Source organism: Aricia agestis, chromosome 12, assembly GCF_905147365.1.
Source record: "Aricia agestis chromosome 12, ilAriAges1.1, whole genome shotgun sequence".
Classification (NCBI taxonomy): domain Eukaryota; kingdom Metazoa; phylum Arthropoda; class Insecta; order Lepidoptera; family Lycaenidae; genus Aricia; species Aricia agestis.
This window is the reverse complement of record NC_056417.1, coordinates 8,790,316-8,803,461: the sequence shown is the minus strand read 5'-3', so window position 1 is coordinate 8,803,461 and position 13,146 is coordinate 8,790,316. Positions and strand designations below refer to the sequence as shown.

At 31.9% G+C, this 13,146-nt stretch overlaps 1 protein-coding gene across 3 annotated transcripts in view; it reads right to left on the bottom strand.

The window, feature by feature from the left end:
• Nucleotides 1-12,798, bottom strand: part of LOC121732304 (protein yellow-like) — a 30,670-nt gene extending 17,872 nt beyond the window's left edge. Inside the window, exon 1 of one of the 3 annotated variants that reach the window (XM_042122144.1) lies at nt 12,782-12,798. The gene's annotated coding sequence lies outside the window, so the exon portion shown is untranslated. Of the gene's footprint in view, nt 1-8,442; nt 8,463-8,543; nt 8,628-12,781 lie in introns of those variants that run through there. The other 2 variants (XM_042122146.1, XM_042122143.1) reach the window with 2 other exon arrangements.
• Between the last annotated feature and the right edge of the window lie 348 nt (nt 12,799-13,146).

The window sequence follows — 13,146 nt, the reverse complement described above, 5'->3', positions numbered from 1 at the left end:
AACTCTATCAGTCAAATTATTAACATTACCTACTAAATACAAAGGTGAGCCCCGATTATTTATAATTATGTTAATACGATATAATAATATTGTTGCATAATCATCATATTTATTATTTACTAGCTGTCCCGGTGAACTTCGTGTCACTTCAAAGTCCAGTCCAGGATTTCTACGAATATTTTAAGACTAAAATCAGCCCAATCCGTTCAGCCGTTTTCGAGTTTTAGCGCGACTAACACATTTGAAAATCCATTTTTATATATAAAGATAAACACGCTTGTCGTCATAATATTAAAATATACATTAGGTCATACTTTGTATCTTCCTCATTAATACTCTTATGAGAATATTACAGAACTCTGTAAGATTAAACACGTGCGCACCAGTGCTTACTATTATAAAAAATTATAAATGCGAAAGTATGTCTTTCTGACCGTCACCTCTTCACGCTTAAACCGCTGAACGGATTTTTGTGAAATATGAAATTTGTAATGCAGATACTTCAAATCCTGGAAACGACATTAGGATTGTTTTTATCCCGGAAAAGTGTGTGGGCGTCAGCAGCTAGTTGTATAATGTATAATATATTTTTTTCTATGGAATGCCTTTACGGATTCCTACTAGTCATGGGACGTCATGTCATGTTATGTATTTATGTTTGAATAAAACATTTTATTATTATTATGTGGGACTCTTCCGGGGATGCGGAACGATACTACAATAGCACCTCAAAGTGAGTCAAAGCCTCCTCTTCCGGTTTGTCGCAAGCTTTACTTTACGATGTATTATGTCAAGTCCCATACATTTTTGATTTCTAACTTTGCTGTTGATACCTACTATCTAATAAGTAATATCTTAACGGCTATCTTTATCTAATAAGTATTACGGTGCTAACCATAGGATTTTCTAATACTTGTTCGGTTTATTCCCTGTTATATGAGTTCACTATTGTCAATACATGTAAATATATATTGTGTAAAAACGCTACTTAAGGGTTGTTATTTTATAGTTTTCTTAGAAATCACTAGATTACTAATCTTTTGTTGCAACATAATTATGTGATTATAATCAGCTGTAAATTATTATTAAAGCGAAGATTTTCATCGATACTATCCTCCTTATTTACAAGGTGATGTTGTATACATGGCATGAAACTGTTGAAAAAATCTCAATATTAATGACAAGATTTTTATCACTCTGTGAATAATGTAATTTGTACTTTTAAGATTTTAATAATTTAAAAACTAGCGCATACTATATTATGGACAACGTGCAAGAAATAGTTATTATAGAACACTATACGTTTTCGAGAGAAAAAGTAATATTTGCATAAATGCAGTGTCCTAACTACTACCATGTCGATCTCTGTTTAGTAGTATTTGCGTGAAGAAGTAACAAACATACAAATTCACAACTTCTGATTCGCTTAATGTTAGTGTGATTAGAACTTTAAAGCGACGCCTCGATAATTTGGCTGTAGCGATATCGATTTTTCTCAGCAATGACTAAAGCTAAGAAATTAAAATTCATTGTCAGTATTCATCATGTCTTTATCTTTGAATTACCTATAGCATAACACGATTGGTCAACTTTTATAACACAGAATAATCAATCAAAAAGACCTCTGTAAAAAAAGGGATTCTAATTTTGCCAACAGAGGAGAGTGATTTAAGCTTCCAAAATTTGGTATTATAGCTTATATGAAATATATTTATGGTACGAAAACCATTTTGTCGCTTACGTCCTTTCCATTTCTTGCTATTCCATTTCTTGTTTTCAAAAACAAGAACTGGAACAGCAATTGAAAACAAGCAATCTAAAACATATCCAACACGGTGTTTTACTTTAACGCGGGATCACCTTAACAGCTTTTTTTAACCCCCGATAAAAAAGAGTTTGACGTCTCTGTCTGTCTGACTGTCTGTCTGTCTGTCTGTCTGTCTGTCTGTCTGTCTGTTTGTCTGTGTGTGTATCTGTCCGTGGCATCGTAGCATCCAAACGGGTGGACCGATTTTGATCTAGTTTTTTTTGTTTGAAAGCTGACATGATCGAGAGTGTTCTTAGCTATAATTCATCATCATCAGCCTGCTCAGTCCTGGACAATCAGGGTTTATCTGGTTCATGAAAGGCCGTTAGCAACTTGTAGTCGTTTGATGGGTTTTATATTTCATTCTAGTTCGTGATATTTGTGAATATAAAAAATACGTATACACATAATAATGGAAAGTTGATCTGGTGCTGCAGCATCACCTGGTAATCAATAGGATATCCAACTCCTCGCCAACTAAGAGCAGAGGTTTCGTGTTTGGGCTCATTTTAATTGTGACAACCAGTAAAAAGTAGATAAAGTATAAACAGTAAATATTTACATGCTGCTGCTGCAGCATCACCTGGATTCTATAGGAACTGAGCTTCGTATGAACCCAAAGTGGAGGTTTCATGTTTGGGCTCATTTTAACGGCCTCATCGAAAAGGACATTGATAGATCAATGTAATGTAATCATGAGAATATAGTTCTGTTGATAGGAATTATTCTGCACTATAACCAACACAAGTTTAAAAAGTATGAAATAAAATTAAATTAAGAAATTTAAAAAAACCCCCGCCAAAACAACTTTAAAAAGTAATGAAATAATATTTACTGCCTTTAAGTTCAAATAATTCCTAACTTGTGTAAAGTAATATTTTAGTCCATAATTGTTGTCAAGGTGTGTCGGGGGACCGCTAATGTAGATGTTTAATTTCACTTAACAAGTTTAAGGATCAATTCACAGCGATCTGAATCGAGATAGGTAGGTAATCAGCGACTTGGCGGTTGTAGGTTGTACCGTTGTAGTTTACTTGGCGGTCCCCCGACACACCGTGACAACAATTATGGACTAAAATATTACTTTACACAAGTTAGGAATTATTTGAACTTAAAGGCAGTAAATATTATTTCATTACTTTTTAAAGTTGTTTTGGCGGGGGTTTTTTTAAATTTCTTAATTTAATTATATTATGCATCACTAGAAACGTAGCAAAAAACGTTACTTAGCCTACGAGGAAATTATTACCAAAAATAAATACCGAGAAAGTATCTTCGAAGTCCCATAAAAACCGATGGTAAAAAACGAGAAAAGTTGTTGGTTTTAGTCACGGGCCGCGGCTTCCATCAGACCAGCCACCATAACCAATTCCCTATCGCAATCAACCATTCATTACATTGCATTACTATAATTTATGAATCTAATCTCAGCATTGATGGGGAAAAATTAGTTTCCTTACTTTTTAGATTAAAAATGTTCGTGACTGAATTATGATGGAGCCAAGAACCAGACTCATTCTGAGCGGATAGCAAATAATGTGTGAAATATCAAATACGTATATTTTCGGCATACCATTTATGCAAAAACTTAATTGTTATTTGTTATATAAAAAAAATCATCCCTCATTTAATAGGTAGGACTCTCCGCGTAACAGTTTTACATGTAAATGTTTTTATTTCAATAACATTTAAGTAAAACCCGATGTTTATGATGTAGATTCTTTTTGCAGTGATTTCGCGATATAACGACCGCGCAATTACAGATCGTGTCTAAAATTGCATATCATTATGTATTTTCCTAATTACTTTTAGGTATATGATACTAGATTTTTTTTTTATCATTTTGTATATTTTAATTTTTTAGTTAATTTTGTAGCTGGTATATAGGGACATTTTAGATATTTTTAATTATAATAATGAATTATTTTATAATATGGCATTCGAGTAGTTAAATTTTATTTTATTTTATTAATTAAGTACATACTTAAATTTTATATGCTTATTACTTAAACAAAAACATTTTATTTTATGAATTAATTAATTGATTTTTATTATTATAGAATATTATTGTACTGACTGTTTACATTGAATTGTGTTAATAATGTTGTGCATATCTGTAATTGACATAAGCGCATAGCCCTAGTCTGAATATTGTAACTGATTGTACTGATTGTGTTTATGTTGTTGATGTGCCTCTGAGATAAATAAATAAAATAAAATAGATGACGTCCGCAACTCTTTATTATTGTTTATCGCGTGGGAATCGTAAATTTTTCGGGATAAAAGTATCCTATGTCTTTTCCCGGGACTTCAAGAATCTCCGTACCAAATTTCAGCAAAATCAGATTTAGGCGTAAAGAGATAACAGACAGACAGACAAAGACACCTTCGCATTTATAATATTAGTATTGATAGCCATTAATCACACAATTTTGGGTAAATTCAACAACAGGTTCAACTAACTCTTGTCGGCATAAATCATATTATTATTTTTGCTTTTTTACGATGATTACCCAAATAGTTAAGTCGACATCATAATATTATAATTTATATGCCGGAAAATACAAGGAGAATGGAATTATAATAATCTTAACCAACTTCCGAAGTGGGATGTTATTTGGGTGACAATTTGAGACGCACTCAACTTAAACAAGTGACATTCATATAAGGTAAAGTCATTCTTCCTAATCGCTTAGATTTGATGGGTTGGATATTAGCTTGGTGTGACGTAGGTATGATGTAGTTATATGGTGATTTGTAAATGAGTGGTAAAAAATTGACCAAGTACGAGTCGGATTCCTACAACAAGGTTCCTATAAAACGGAAAGCATTAATTAATATGGCCTGAGGAACTTTGAGATTATTTACTCAAAAATTTTCAAGTTTCAGATTTTTTATTCAGTTAGTAAAAATCAACGACCTTATTTGATGATAAAAAAATCCACCTGTGTAGGATATACTTTGTATTGTTATATTTTAATATTTGTATAAATTCTGATTATTGTTGATGTTGAATTATTGTAGATAGTGTAATGTCCTATTGGGTCAAATAAACTTTTATTTATTTTATTTATTTCTTACTCGAGATTGTTTATTTTATACTTAATTTGAATTTTGATGATAATATTCCTTCCCAAGAAATGCATAATAGGCAAACATAATATTTAGCAAGCACAGTTCGAGACAGACAGACGAACGGAAAGTATATAATATTCTTAGTATAATATAAGTTCAGTTTTTACCATTTGGCTAAGGAACCCGAAAACGTAAAGCTAAAATAATAAATAACTTCTTATGATGCGGTTTTATGTTTTCTCATCATAGAATCTGCGTATATAAAAAATTTAAAATTAATAAATCGACTGATAGACTGATAGAATGGTCAGGTATTTTGCGAGGTCAAAATTAGTTATTGACCACAGTTATTGACTATTTAAACTATCTTCTGACGTAAACAAACGTATAAAGAATACTATAAGAATAGGGGTCACATTCAGTAAAACTTTCAGCTTTTAGAAAATTGAAAAAGCTATATATAGGTTATACTCGTAATGAATGTAATAATATAAATTAGTCATAATGATGGTTTTTTAAGATTTTCTACATTAGAGCTTTAATTATGATATTACCTATCAAATACCCATCAATAATAATAATAATAACATCACGTTCATAATTACTCAATTATTAGGCCTGATTTCTATGTTCTAAAGTATGCCAGTAATTTAGTACAAGTATTTGCAGTCTGGAATTTCCCATTTCCGTTGACGTCACCAATGATGCATCGATAAACTAGGTTCAGGCTTTTGTGATTTTAAAGTAAGGTAACTGAACTTCAGTTTCGGTAAGTGACATGTTCGACCTTTGTAAAAATGTTTCTCTTACTGCCGCACTTAGAGACGTATATTGAATACTTGATTTTTTTTTTATGAAATAAGGAGGCAAACGAGTAAATGGGTCACCTGATGGAAAGCAACTTCCGTCGCTCATGGACACTCGCAGCATCAGAAGAGCTGCAGATGCGTTGCTGACCTTTTAAGAGGGAATAGGGTAATAGGGGAGGGTAGGGAAGGGAATAGGGAAACACAACGCAAGCGCTGTTTCACGCCAGTTTTCTGTGAGAACGTGGTATTTCTCCGGTCGAGCCGGCGGATTTGTGCCGAAACATGGCTCCCCCACGTATGAATTGCAATTAAATGGAGATTTTGACAAAAGCCCCACACATTATCTGTCAAACTCTTCATTAAATTGAAGTTTTATATTCATTAAATGTCTCTGAATGTGGCCGTTAAAGCCTTAAATTCTTTGACTGTACTTGTACTGTAAATGTAATAGTAACGATGTTTTAGTAGTATACTAACTCTAATACAAAAAAGTATATTTTGTCTATTTCTCACCCATTTACAGCAAATTTGAATAGAAATAAGTTGTAAACGCATTTTGAATCCCGGAAACTGACATGAGATTTTTTTTTATTCGACCGGAAAAAGAATATTCTTAGAAAGTCCAGGAAAATATTTTAAACTTACTTTACTTGCAAAATTCTGTGTTAAAAGGAGTAAAGCTCGTAAAATATTTACTTTAATTGCAATATCAAGTGTTAATAAATAGCAATGTTTTATGACATAGACAGGTAGAATTTTACACGACAAAGTTCAAGGTTGGACTACTTTTTTTTTAATAATTCGAAAAACAGTATAATTTAACGTTGATGACAAAAAAAATGACCTTTAAAATTTTCTGACATCTCATTATTTTAATCGGATCAGTAGCTTAGACGATACGATTACATACATACAGAGAAAAGAAATATTATAACATTGGTATTCTTAGGTTGGGTTGCACCAGAGGCGTGGTTAAAGTCCATCGATCGTGGAATAACGAGACACAATAGCTTTTCTATTGTTATCGCGGCCGGATGCGGCCGCTTAGGTCTTCATGAATTAAAGTAAAAGTTATGGTTATAGTTAAATATGGCGTCCTTTAGCTTTAACTTTAACCTTAACTTTAACCGGAGAAATTCACAGATGTCTGTTGCGTTTATTTTTTTTATTGAAGCTACAGGTACCGGGATTAAGGGTATAAAAAATTGAATTATCCGTAAAAATCGACAGGAAAAATATAACACTGTGAAACATAGTAAATTTTCAGATATACGTATGAGCATATAAACACATATTAAATATGGCGTCCTTGATATGGATTCCATATTTAACTTTAACCAAAGATTTGACATTTTGCACTGTAGTTATAGTTAAAGTTACAGTTATGGCTAAAGTTAGTTGGTACAACCCAACCTTAGTGTGTAGGTATCTGTTATTTTGTAATAATTTATATAATATTCTTATTAGCCCTTTTATAGGAAATTTGTTTAGAAAAAACCTTAAAAACCGTTAAAAACTTTTGTTTTACGTTTCACAAGTATCTTTTCTGAATATTTGTGAATTAATTCATTAAAAGATTTTCTTTCTAGAGATGAATATTTTAATTATATAATTTGTTGTTATATTACAATACTGAAACTCAATGGTAATTACGGAAAAATAATCTACAAGTTATTATGAAAATAGCGACTTTCATTTTTCAGTAATCAGTTTTCACTTGTCACGGAGCTTCGCCCGCGTTTAATTCTTTAGTTCTACGTTTGACCTGTAACCTCCCTGTAGCACAATTATTTTTGAAAGTGGAACTTATAGTAACTAGCTTTACTTTTTTATATCGCTTTATTTATGCATATTGAAAAGTAAAAGGTAAAGTGCGAGTCGGATTCGTATGCAAGAGGTTTCGCAGAAAAGCGCTCAACAAAAAAAAATGTTTGTTTTGTTTTTACTATTTGTTGTTATAGCGGCATTAAAAATACATACTACTTTTGTAGCAGTACGTCAGTCAGTTTTAGGTACCTATGTCACATCTACCTATACATTATTCTAAAGTGTTCGTTTGTCTGTCTGTTACATCTTACGGTACGGTACGGTATAGTACTGAAGCGAGTGAGATCTTTGATGTGAAATTACTTTGAACCATAAAGTTAATATACCTAGCGGAATAGAGCAACAATCTAGAGCTGTCAAACGAAACCGAAATTGGTTTTATATGTGTGTAAAAATATGTGTACGTATACACTCACACAAGCATGATTGAACATGATTTCTATGAGATCAAATTGACGTCAAAAAAGAGTGTCTGTGAATCACACGTCTCTTTTTACCACGCAGTATTAGTGATAGTGACATCTCTCTTGCTCAGGCTTTTGTTTCTCTATTCCGCTAGGTATATTAACTTTATGCTTTGAACCCTATCAAATAGAGTGGTTCTTATTAGGACAAAAATGAACATGTGCCGCGTTAATAACAATTACAATTATTAAAAGAAGCGTAATTATGTTTCACACACATAATATTTAAATTAAATAAAGCAGTAATTTTTTGTTTACTTATATTATGCATATGTTGATAAGTACATGTGTAATGTTTATAATCTAAACATGTCAATGTCAAACTCATATTGGCCTGTGGTCAACAGTATCATAATATGGTACTTATTTAAATATTTAACAGTCATTAAATATTATTCATATTCGTTACTATTGGATAACAATAACTTAACATTATTTTCGGACAAGCTTACTAACTTACCAAAATGTTATCAAAACGCGTAAACCAACTATAATAATTTTTATTCCTATCTCTTTATTTTTAGCACTTTTAGTCACAAAATACAACAAAAAATCACGTACCTTTATTTCGTATGAACTTTAACAACTTTTTATTTAAATTAAAAAATATAGATGCGTCTCGGTTGAAGGACGCCGGCGTACTGTGGTCGGACTCGTCTCGCTTTTCTCATCGCAGTATTTATATAACAAAATATGTTATCAGTAAGCTACTGTATCGCAGACAATAATAATAAATAATATGGTAATCACTAATCAGTAATCACTTGCATAGTTATCAGCAACTTTCTTAATTCGAATACTTATTTTTTTTTAAGTAAAAACTTTTATTTGGCGCCATGGTCGTTAAGAATTGAGATGGGAAAAACCGTTCAACTCCAGACTCGTTGTGCAAATTACGAGCGTTTTCTTATGCGTTTTTTTAAATAACAGTAACACTTTTTTAACTAAAGTTGTGTTACAGAATGTTTGGCTTCAAATTTTAATAATTTCTCGCATGAAACTTTCTTTCTAGTTCTAGCAAAATTCTACTATATTATCTTAAAAAGCCCCTTTTCCATTAGATTAAATTTGGTAATATACGTTAAAAAAAACTTGCAAGATCAGAAATCATATTACATCAACAAGCCGGTTTTTTCACTTATCATTTTGTGTGTTCTGCGGAACGGGAGATTTTTTATTTCATTTTTTGATTAATTTCATTTTTGATAAAGACGGGACCCTATTACTAAGACTTCGATATCTGTCCGTCTGTCTATCTGTTTCCAGCCTGTATCTCAAGTACCGCTATAGCTAGATTGCTGATTTTTTAACAGACTGTGTATTTCTGTTGCCGCTATAACAAATACTAAAAATAAAATAAACTAAATATTTATTCCCATACAACAAATGTGTTTTTTTTACCTTTTTTGCTCGATAACAATAATGGCAACAGAAAGGCACAAGAAGATTTTCACTAAATCTTCAGTTGTATGTGTATACTTTTATAATAATTATCAATAAAATAAAATGTTTAAGGAGGTCCTATTTTTGCTCTATAACGGTACGGAATCCTTTGTGCACGATTGTTACTCGCTCTTGGCCGATTTTTTAAAATTTATATAACGATATGACCTTTTAAATGCATCTCATAATTCGCGATTCTTTTAATCATTTAACATAAAATAATTATTATGATTTATACAGGGTGTAACAAAAATAAGTGATAATACTTTAGGGTGTGTACGTGTTCCTTGTAGAGAGTTCACTGTGAAAGTAGCAGCGCTGAAAGACCAAATTTTTTTTTCACTTTTGTATGGGGAAACTCGTGACGCTCGGGCCCTTGCCCATACAAAAGTGAAAAAAATTTTTCGTCTTTCAGCGCTGCTACTTTCACAGTGAACTCTCTACAAGGAACACGTACACACCCTAAAGTATTATCACTTATTTTTGTTACACACTGTATTTTTTATATTTATATCGTTTTAAAAAAACTTAAATTTAGCCATACTACTCAAGTTCGTTCGTTCGGTATTTTTATAATATTAGATAAGTATTACTATTTTAACTTAACAATTTTGATAAAATTATCCACAAACTTGAAGTTGACCAATTTAGGTTTTATCGCGGGAAAATGTACTTTTCTATTTAGTAATATATACGAGTAAGTAAATAAAAATGTTTTTACGTACTTGTTATCTTTTTTTTTAATATTTTCACCTTATTGTTGTAATCGTTTACGTATATTTTCGTGAATTTAGGTCGAATGTCAATTTGCTGTTCTTCAAACAGACACTACAGTTTTGGACCCAAAAAAAAAACTAAACAAAAAGTAATCCAGTATATTGATACCAGTATATTAGTATTGACAACACGAAAGTAGATCTGTCTATATGTTACCTCTTCAGGCCCAAACCACTGAACCGATTTTGCTGAAATTTGGTATGGAGATACTTTGAGTCCCGGGAAAGGACATAATATGATACTTTTTATCCCGGAAAAATGTACGGATTCCACGCCATAAACGAATTTTGGCGCAACGGAGTTGCGGGTGTCATCTAGTTTAGTATCATTTTTACCTTTATCAAGTAAACATACAAATCTATCGGATATAAAATTTTGACCTTTGCAACAAGGTAATCCGGTTCATAATAAAAATATACATAACATTATTGGTGTTCGTATGAAAGTAAAATCATTTTACTTCTCTACTTGTTCTGAATCTTTCTTAGTCAGTTAAGTCCATTAGACAACATTAAAACTATTGAAGACTAGACGTGCCACGCGGCTTCGCCTGCGTAAATATTCGTTTATCGCGCGAGAACCGTACAGTTTCCGGGATAAAAAGTATCCTATGTCCTTTTCCGGGTCTCAAAGTATCTCCATGCCAAACAGCAAAATCAGTTCAGCGGTTTGGACGTAAAGAGGTAACAGACAGACAGATACGCTTTCGCATTTAAAATATTAGTATGGAATTACACACGTAGTGCGCACGTAAATACGAGTAAGATTTACAAAACTTAAATCTTCTTTACCTACTAATGTATTGTTTTTGGAACATATTACTCATTATTATTATAGATTAGAAATAATTTTCTCAATTTTTACTACCTACTTATATTTTCCTATAACTTAAAAAAACTGTTACTAAGTATTTCCATGTCGATTGTGTCTGTTAGAGATACTGTCGATATGCAACATGGAGCGGAAGTAATTTTATATCAGTTTAATTCACTGCTTTCATAAGTTTCATTTGATCACTTTTCATTTCACAATCACAAAATAATATGCCTCATGTAGACGTACTAAAGGTGTTCATTTTTACCGGATTAGAAATAGAATATTTTCGAATATTTAAAAATAGAAATTCAAATCAACGTCGGGCAAACTCGCGGCGCGGCTGTCGACTGTCGGGAACTTAAAAAACAATAACCGGAGGTGTACGCAATAGTTCAAGACATTTTGCACAGAAAATTCAATATGACATAGTTAGTATTTAACATATACCAAGGACGAAGATAATACAATTTAAGTTAATGAGAATCGTGAACGTTTAAACAAATTTAGCTCGCGCGATTAACCTTGTTTTCGAAGACGCTAAGGATTACATTTTAGTTCTCGTTATCAAATTGATTCCACTATTATTAAACAAAAATAACAATGTCTTATACCTAATCTATATATATAAAACTCAAAGGTGACTGACTGATTGACATAGTGATCTATCAACGCACAGCCCAAACCACTGGACGGATCAGGCTGAAATTTGGCATGCAGGTAGATGTTATGACGTAGGCATCCGCTAAGAAAGGATTTTGATAAATTCCAACCCCAAGAGGTTCAAATAGGAGATGAAAGTTTGTATATAATAATACTTCTTAACACGAGCGAAGCCGCGGGCAAAAGCTCGTTAAAAATATAAGAGGATCTTTGCTGAGTAGCCCACAGAAGAATACAAAACAACTTTAAAAATAAAAAAATAAAAACTTATTGTTACAGAAAGTAGCATAGCATAGCCAAAGAGGATATAAACTACGTAACAAGCATAGCAAGTAGCAAGCATACTGAAAATGAAATTAATGAAAAATATTTTATTTCTAAACCAGTTAAAAATCAACAATTTTAAAACGCCTACATGAGGCCTACCACCAGTATACTTAACTTGTATTTTAGAAAGAAATATTACATAATAAAGACAATATTGAAAATATCAAAAAATCTTGTTGACAAAAGTTATATTTTTTTTTTCAAGTTTACACGTGTAATAAAAATATAATAAGTGAAATAAAAATTAAAAGTCATTAATAATAATATTTTCATTTTTCTCATGATTTCCTACCGTCCTTTTTGAGGTTCCGTACCCAAAGGGTAAAAACGGGACCCTATTACTAAGAGTTCGTTGTCTATCCGTCTGTCCGTCTGTCTGTCTGTCTGTAGCCAGGCAATATCTCAAGAACCGCTATAGGGTATAGGACTTCTGAAATTTTCACAGATTGTGTATATAATATTTTGTCACTATAACAACAAATACTAAAAACAAAATAATATTAATATTTAAGGGGGCTCCCATACAACAAACGTGATTTTTTTGGCGTTTTTTGCTCGATATCAATAATGGCAACAGGTAGGCACAGTTGAAATTTTCACAAACTAGGCCTTAAATATAATTATGTGTACTTTAATAATTAATAATAATATTTTTATAAAATAAAAATTTAAGGAGGGCTCCCATACAAAAAACATATTTTTGCTCTATAACGGTACGGAACCCTTCGTGCGCGAGTCCGACTCGCACTTGGCCGATTTTTTTTTTCTTTTCTTACCTAATACGACGCGGCCGCTTTACATTACCTAGTTACCTGTCATGGCAAATAATTTAGTATTCATGCTTATATTACTTTACACATATTAATATTAATTAAAATTTTCGTAATTCACTGTGAATTGATGATTGTTTCTAGTAAGACAATAAGGTATTATGACAGCAACGTGACCATACTTATAGAACTCTGCTAGAACGTAAAATCATAACGACGTAAAGTGTAAAGGTATCAACGATTTCTTGAAATTTTAAAATAGCTTCGTCATATTTACGTCTACTCTAAATATAAAAAATCGGCCAAGTGTGAATCGGACTCGCGCACGAAGGGCTCCGTACCGTTAAAGAGCAAAAGTAGGCCAAATTGTG